The sequence below is a fragment of the Miniopterus natalensis genome, chromosome 10 (genome assembly GCF_054644295.1).
Source record: "Miniopterus natalensis isolate mMinNat1 chromosome 10, mMinNat1.hap1, whole genome shotgun sequence".
Lineage (NCBI taxonomy): Eukaryota > Metazoa > Chordata > Mammalia > Chiroptera > Miniopteridae > Miniopterus > Miniopterus natalensis.
Genome location: NC_142090.1, coordinates 1,671,701 through 1,679,950, shown reverse-complemented (window position 1 = coordinate 1,679,950; position 8,250 = coordinate 1,671,701).

Sequence of the window (8,250 nt, the reverse complement as noted above, 5' to 3'; positions counted from 1 at the left end):
TCATTTTAAGACTGAGGAGGGCCAAGTAGTCAGCACAGTCGACAAAAGGTCCTGTGTGGGGCTCCGACTCGCTGTTAGCCTCTCTGTGCCTCAGTTTCCCCTCTAAACAGGACTACTTACAGCTGTTCACTTTAGGGGAGGACCTCTTAATCTGGGTTCTGCAAACTGGGGTGGGAGAAACTCGCCCCTGCTCTCGCTAACCTGTCTCTAGCGGAAATGCGTCCCATCTTTTCCTTGCGAAACAGACAAGATGATGTCACAGGGGCATGCGGCGTTGCCCGTGACCAGGTCGCCAGCTTAAATCACCAACGTTTTCGCGTCACGCGGCAGTTGCGGGCGACATCACAGGACGCCGCTTCTGCTCATGACGACGTCACTGCTGCTCGGCCCTGCTCTTTCACATGCCCAGAAAGAAACCCACATCACAATTAAACTTCATTTCGTGACAATTCCGATCTCATGGGCTTCCGTGTGATCTCGTGCCTTTCATTTCATGCATTTAAATATATTCGTGGAAGAAGAGTGTGGCCGAGGCTCCCCGAGGCCCCATGGCAGAGGGATGTTGACGGTTTGCTGAAGGACCAGAGGTTCTAGGGAGCAAAGGCGAGTTCCAAGTGTTGTTCTGACAGTGGCCACAATGGATGGAATGGCCTTGAGGAGCTCAGAGGCCAACCCTGCGGTGACATCCTACTTCATTATGTCCAGAGCAGCCGGTTGCTAATGGATGGTTTCTGGGCCACTCGGATGTGGGCACCGTGTCTGGCCACCACCACCTGCCACATGTGGCCTCGGTGACTTGGACAACCCACCTGCCCCAGGAGGATGGCAGGTGCTGTGCTGTTCCTTCCCACGCTCAGCCGCACACCCACACTGTCACCCGCCTCTTGCTGACGTACATTTTCCTGTCGTGATCTTGAAGAAAGACGTCACCGGTGGACAAGCCCACGTCCGACCTGCCTCCATGAGCGGGAGCGACGCTGCCCCCAAAGTCCTGTTCTTTGCAAAGGAAACTGCAGTCGATGAACCAATCCAGGGCCCCCTATGGCTCTCGGTTCTCCTGTCATCCTGCTTCTACGTCAGAATCAGGGGACCTTGGGGACCGTCCTGTCCGATTCCCACCCCCACCCCCACCCCGGGAGCCTACTGGTGCTGCAGCCGGGACACCCGGGCCTCTGGCCCTGGTCACTCATGTTTCTCCAGGCCCTGGTGTCTTCATCCACAGGTGGAGATAATAATTGCATTTCTGCATGAGGGCGCTGTGAGGGCCACGTGAGGCGGTGTCCGAGGAGGGGATTTGCAAACTGTAAAGGGCTGTGCTCATGTTCATCACCAGCTATCACTAGAGGGATGCAGAGCTCACAGGGGCTCGGCCACCGCCCCGCTAGGACGGGAAACCTGCCATCACCCCGCGGCTTGAGCACCGAGTTCAGAGGGGCCTGGGTCAGTCCAGGTTCACTTGACTTCTGTCCAAGGGCATTCTCAAGGGGGACAGGGGGCTTCGGGTCGCCTCACCCACGGGGGTGCCAGTTCATGCTGGGCCGACAGGCACTGGTCTGGACTCAGATGGCGCCATCAGAACACAAACCCAAGGCTCTCCAAGACCTTCCTAGAACAACAAGAACCCAGACGAGACAGGAGGCAGCGTCACCTGTCACCAGCGGGCTCAGAGTGTGGACCCATGTCCCTGGCACACACCCTCCCGCAAGCACGTCTGAGGGGAATTTTGAACCTTGGAGATTCTGCTGACAAAATTCTTCTCCGTATGGCTCACAATGAAAAAAAGTGAAAATAATCCTGCAAACCCAGAACTGGCCCAGGACGACAGGCTGTGTGGGGAGATGCTCCCCTCCCCCGAGGTGTCCCCAAGGTCGCTCTGACCTTCCCACTAGGGGTCCCTGCTTCTCTGTTCTCAGAACAAGAGTCACTATGATCTCGTCGACCCAGAGGTCCCCGGCCCGACTCCTGCTGAAGACCACCGGCCAGAGAACACAGGTCCCAAGTTCAGGTCCTCCTACAGGCGTGTCCAGCGTCAGCATTTGCTTGCTGCCATCGGCCTGGGTCTGTTCCGTCTCCCCTACTCTCCTGATCTGTTTGGGGGGAGCTCTCTGGGGAAAGGTAGCCCTCAGGAGAGGAAGATGAGGACCCCAGGCCTTCTTTGTCTAACATGAGGGGGCATCAGCTTTCACGGTCACGGCGGTGTTTCTCTCTCCACGTCTCCCTCACCCCACAGCCAGTTGCCAATCAGCGTACTTGCCGCGGGGTCCTGACCCTGGAGGGTGCTCTGCCCGGCCACCTCCACCTTCTGACCTGTCGGCTCACTGCCCACCACGGGACCTCAGGGCTCCAGGTGTTGAAGGACAGGTGCCCATGTGCACAACACCAGACAGAGTGGGGCAAACCAATGTCCGGAGGACGGTGCGTGCGGGTGTCCGGGCACCGCTCAGCCTTGGCATTTTAGCTCGGCGGGGGCGTTTACACGAGATGCACCCTTACTCGAGGGAGGCCAGGCAGGTCCCAGGTGTTTGGCGGAGGTGCAGGCCCTCGTGCGTGTCCCTGCCCTGGGGGCCGCAGCAGGTGCTGGGAGACCCCCAAGCCCCTTCCCAGGGGCCTGCCAGGCTCTGCGGAAAGGACTTGGGTGGGGAGGGAGACAACTTCTCCAGGGCTGCACTCTGCTAGGTCAGGTCTTAGCGTGAGCCTGGATTTACGGCCAACCCAAGAGAAGGCCCGAGGTTCACGTCAGAGAGAACAAGCGGGAAAAGGGCCGCTGACCACGCCTCTGCCACGAGGCTTTGTTTGGGCCTAAGGGGCAGGCCCAGGTGTCTACTCCTCTGAGGCCAGGACCGGACAGGACAACAGGGCTCAAGGATGCCACCTACTCAGAGCAGGGACACGGGACAGTGTGGGAATCCCGGAGGCCACAGCTGAAGGGGCTGCCAACCTGGGCCAGCTCCCCCACCTGCCGCCACTCGGGGCCAGCCAGAGCCCTGGGCTGGGCACGAGACTGCCCTCCCCAGGAGATGGCTGGGGTCCCTGCCCACTGCCGCCCACCCTGACCAGTGGGGTCACTGTGCGGTGACCTAGCTGCGTAACAACAGAAAACTGCCACCGTTTGGGAATAAATCACGGGAACTAGAGACACCAAGGCTGTCCTGGATCTGAGATGCAGGCATCGAGAAGGGCGAAAAGGCCCTGGCCGGTGTGCTCAGTGGTTAGAGCGTCAGCCAGAGCACCGAGAGGTCCAGGGGTCAAATCCCGGTCAGGGGCACGTTTCTGGGTTGCAGGCTCCAACCCTGGCCCCGGGCGGGGCGAGTGCGGGAGGCAACCCATCGACGTGTCTCTCTCACAGCCATGTCTCTCTCTCTCTCCCCCAATCAATGGAAAAAATATCCTCGGGTGAAGATGAAAATGTATACATATTCCTTTCTTAGATTCAATGTATCACAGGCATTCCTATGGAAAACCAGCAGCGTTTATTCCGCTCAGTTTAAAGGTGTTTGTTGTAACAGGAATCCCTCTCCAGGTCGCTTCTGCCTCCTGCAGAGGCCCGGCGACGCTCCCAGCCTGCAGCGCAGGAGTCGCTGAGCTCCCGGTGGCTCGGCCAGCGAGGATCACGACGGACCCTAAGCACCCGGACGGCAGCCACGGGGAGCCCCAGGCCCCTCGCCCTCCACGCGGGCCGAGGCCTCGGCATCCACAAAGGATACAAATGTAGCTAATTCACAGCAGCTCCTGTTCAGCATTCGGGGGTTTGCTTTTCACAAAAACCCATTCAAGTGACCCTTTAATCTCAGGACATGAATATTTAATCAGGGCTTTGATTGCATATAAAGGCAGCTGAGGGGTATTTTTCACCTAAAGGTGTAATAATTTAATAACACTCGTGGAGCCCTGTATCGGATCTCAGCCGGTTTTAATACCACGTCGCTTTAACGAGGGGCCGTCCTCAGCGGGGACCGGATAGTCCATTTTCTGGTTCTGTTTCCTCCCGCGCCGCGGGGCACGCAGGTGCCTCAGTCAGCACCTCTGATGGGCCGGGAAGAGCGTGGCCACCACACAATGAAACCCCCCCCGATTGAAACCTCCTCTCTCTCCGTCAACGGCGGTGTCACCTGGAGGACCCTTGTCACTCTTCCTCGGCCGGTATCAGAGGACAGGCCGCCGAGACATCCCCACCTGTGCGGCGAGCCCTTCCTGCGGAGTGTCAGGAGTCCGCGCGACCCCGCAGGCGCCCCTGTCGCTGCTCGTCGGGTTTGAAACGGGTATTAATGTTTTAGCTCATCACTTACAGGCTCTTCCGAGGCTCAGCCGGGCCTAATGAGCTGACGCTGGGCACTGAACGGTTCCGTTTGTACCTGGCGTTTCCTTCGACGGTGGTGTGATAACAGCCCCGCAGATGGGCGCTGGTCAAACCCGTATCGGCCGCGAGGGGAGCAAGGCTGGGGCTGCCGGCTCCTCAGACCAGCCGAGCCCCCCGCCCGGGACTCCCTCCAGCACCGCCTGGGACCACCCCCGACGCGCTCTGTTCTACCTACAGGCCCCCCCTAAAATGGACACACGCACTTTAAACAGTTATAAAGGCGGTGTTTATTAAAATACATTTCATTTTCAGAATTGAGCTATCAGCTGTTAGAGTGCGTATACATTTTTGGGGACACCCTGTATTTAATCGCTCACCTCATTGTATTGGCTTGAACTCGGTCCTATTATGTTTGGGAAGGGACACAATTTTGACCCATGATTTCTTGAAACCTGTGTTCCCCTAATAATGAGCCGTATTATAACAAGATTCTAATATATTCCCAATGCAACCTCATGGCGTGTTTTGTTTTCCAGTACCGTTTTCAGTTTTATTTTTGGTTCTTTCTCACCCGAGGATATTTTTTTCCATTGATTTTTAGAGACAGTGGGAGGGAGGGAGAGAGAAACATCCATGTGAGAGCGACACATTGGTTGCTTCCCGCACGCACCCCAACCAGGGCTAGGGATCGAACCTGCAACCCAGGTATGCGCCCTTGACCAGGAATCGAACCCACGACCCTTCGGGTTAGAGCCAAAGCTCCAACCACTGAGCCACCCTGGCCAGGACTCTTATCTGGTTGACTACGTTTTGCCGATACGCCGCTGTTGTGAGGTGAGACGTTTTCCACGTGTGCCGTAACTCACAGCACCCTTTTCTTTCCAGAACATCTGGAAAAGCAAGATGGGGCACATAGAAATAATTTTTTTTTCTTTGAGGAACTAAAGAGGTTTCTAGACACTTTTCCTCTGGGGTCTCAGCTGGTAGCAGTCGAAGCTTCAGCTGACCCCCCTCCCCCCGTGGCCCGACTTTGTTTCTACCTGGGGACGTAGGTTGGGAAGCGAGCATCTCTGTGCCAACGTCTCTACCTGCCCGCCTGTCCCCCGGGCACCCTCCGGGAGGGCGGAGGCCTGTATCTGGCCTCACGCTGACCTTGGGAAGCAAAGCTCGGCTTCCAGGTGACGGTCCCGCAGACCAATGAGCTAATAGCGCGTTAAATGTAATTGGCCGTGTCCTTTGTGTGAAGAACAGGAAAAGAGCGGGCCCTCCCTCCTCAGCAGGTACACTTAGGGCGAAGGGCAGCAGGTATGTTCCCCAGATGCACAATGTCATTTACTGCGGCTTTTCCTGGGAGATTTAAGGGCGATGAATTCTTACAACTTTCATCTTTAACTTTCATGGACACCACTTGATCTTTGATCATTTAATTCCTTGCTCCAGAAACAAATAATGTGAGGAATTTAAGAAACATATAAAGGGACATGAAATTATAGGTGGAAAATCATAACGAAAACACACTCGCATCTAACAGGTACCTTTTTATTGTGACAGTTTAGCATCACGGTTAACTGCGTTCTTGCATCGAGCTGGGCCATATGCCACCGAGAGTGGGTGTCAAGACCTAAGATCAGCTTGCAGATTTGTATCTGATTTTAAAACAGGCCGCAAAGCCACACCAAAGAGCAGCTTTTTCTCATATTCCATCAGGATGAGTCTGAATTTTAAGATTAATATATAATTAAAAATTTTTTATTTAGATAAAGCTATTGCATACATAAATAAATATCAACCTAAGCAAAGAAACAAGTATTAAAAAAATATAAGCAGCTATCAAGTCTCAGATTTAGGGCTTGTCTTAGTAAATAAAGTATCGATCTCTCCCATTTGGGACTTCGGCTCAATTGCACTCCGCAGCCCTCAGTAAAATGGATTCATTGGTCTTAGTTTATTCTCTGCAAATAGCAACCCACACAACAAATATAAACCGCTCATTCAACCAATTTGGCCTTTTCTTTATGAGAACAGCTTCACAGATGTCTTCCACGGAGACCCAAAGAAACCATCTCATAAAACCACAACGTGAAGCCATCCGCCTCAAAACATGTTTTCTCTACTCATGATTTTAATAAGCGTCGCCCCACCCCTTTCCCACCTTCAGAAGTTTTTCTGACAGAATTGGGTTGCTTCCCTTTGACTCAGAAACTTTTCCGTCACATCCTGGGTGTTGTTTGTTTGGTTTTTCCAGGCTTTTTACTTTTGTTTTTTGTCACTGACGTCATTAAAAAGGCAGGGGTGAGGTAGGAGGGATGTGAAAGCAAGTGGCCACTCTGCCTCATTACTGCTCATTAGCGAAAACAGCTCGACCTCCCTGCGACCCAGAGGGAAACCCAGGAACCGCTGTGGACAGACCTGAGAAACACAGTGGCTTCTGTCCATCGCGCAAATGTGATTTCCATTAGCCACGTAGCGAACTACAACTACAGGGTGTCCCCAAAAATGTATACACACTCTGAATAATTATTCATTCCAATGGGTTAAATCTGAAAAGAAAGCAACATCAATTGAGCTATCGGCTGTTAAAGTGTTTATATATATTTTTTGAGATACCCTGTATTTATATGAGTTGAATAAGTTTGATCTGGAAAAAAATTCTGGAAAGAAAAAAATCTGTAAGTCCTGAGATAGCAAAAATCTTGGAAGAGACAAGACTATTTTGACTGGGAAATAAGAAAAGGCTGAAAAGTCCTGTTTAGCAAAACCTTAGCTATTTGCTCCGAGGTAAGATGATGACTGCTCATCAAGGGAAACCAGGCACACCTGTGCGCGGTCACCATGGAAACCAGGCGCACCTGTGCGCGATCGCCCTGGAAACCAGGCGCACCTGTGCCTGATCCCGCAGGTTGTGAACAGGAGCCCCAGCTCTCTTCAATTCCCGGGTCAGCATGAGCACTGCTTATATTTGAGAATTTGCAACAATTGCCAGTGAGAGTCAGCAAAGGCCTGCTGACACTTCCACAAGTGTTGCAGTTTGAGTGGAAGCTTTGGGCCTGGGCTGATCCTGAGAAGAAACAATGTTTCTTTTTGGTGCATTTGCCAAGAAAGCCCAAGTTAGTCAAATGCTGATGAGGTACCATTTGAAATGCTACACTCATCTGAAATAGAGAAGTTTACATAAAGACACAGGGACTATGTTTTCAACAACAATTTTACTGCCCTACTGGAAGATGGAGCTAATTATTCCTCAATCCTGTGTCCATTTTCTCTCTGCTGCAGGCTCCTGGGGCTACAAAATCCACAGTAGGTATAACCAGCTTCAGACAGATCCAAACAGCACACACTTCCTCAGCTTTCCCAAATATACGAGACACCGACAAAAAAAAAACCTGACTTTTAATCAGAGTTGGGGTGGGGGAGAGAGGAAAATGCAAATGGTAAATTTTCCTAAATTTCAGAACTGTTTCCACCGGAAGAGGAGTGAGTTGACTGGTGTAAATAGTGTGCTTTCTAAGCAATTGGGAAACATAAGGCAAATAGATTTTTCCTCTTTTAGGGCAGAATTTATAACATCCTACCCAGTAAATTCTCACTGACAACAGCAAGAATTTCTTTTCTCAAGCAAGTGTAGAATACACCCAGCCGTTTCAAATAATTAAGGTCAGATTCCACTGAATGTAAATTTAGCAGCAACAATGAGCTGTTCGAAAGGGAGGTGATTGCTACTCTCAGTAGTAAGGGTGGTCAAAAGGCAATTTTGCAAAAGGTCCCCCTGCTCCTCCCATCTCCACAACTACAAAAACACATGTAGGAGAATGAGAGCTTAGTTAGGAGTCAAATCTACACCCGAAATGTGAGCAGAAATTCTTCTAAAAACCAAAACACAACTGGAGAGTTTGCAGCCAAACAAAACCTGGCCATTGGAGTCATCTTTCCAAAGTACACGATGTAATAATAAA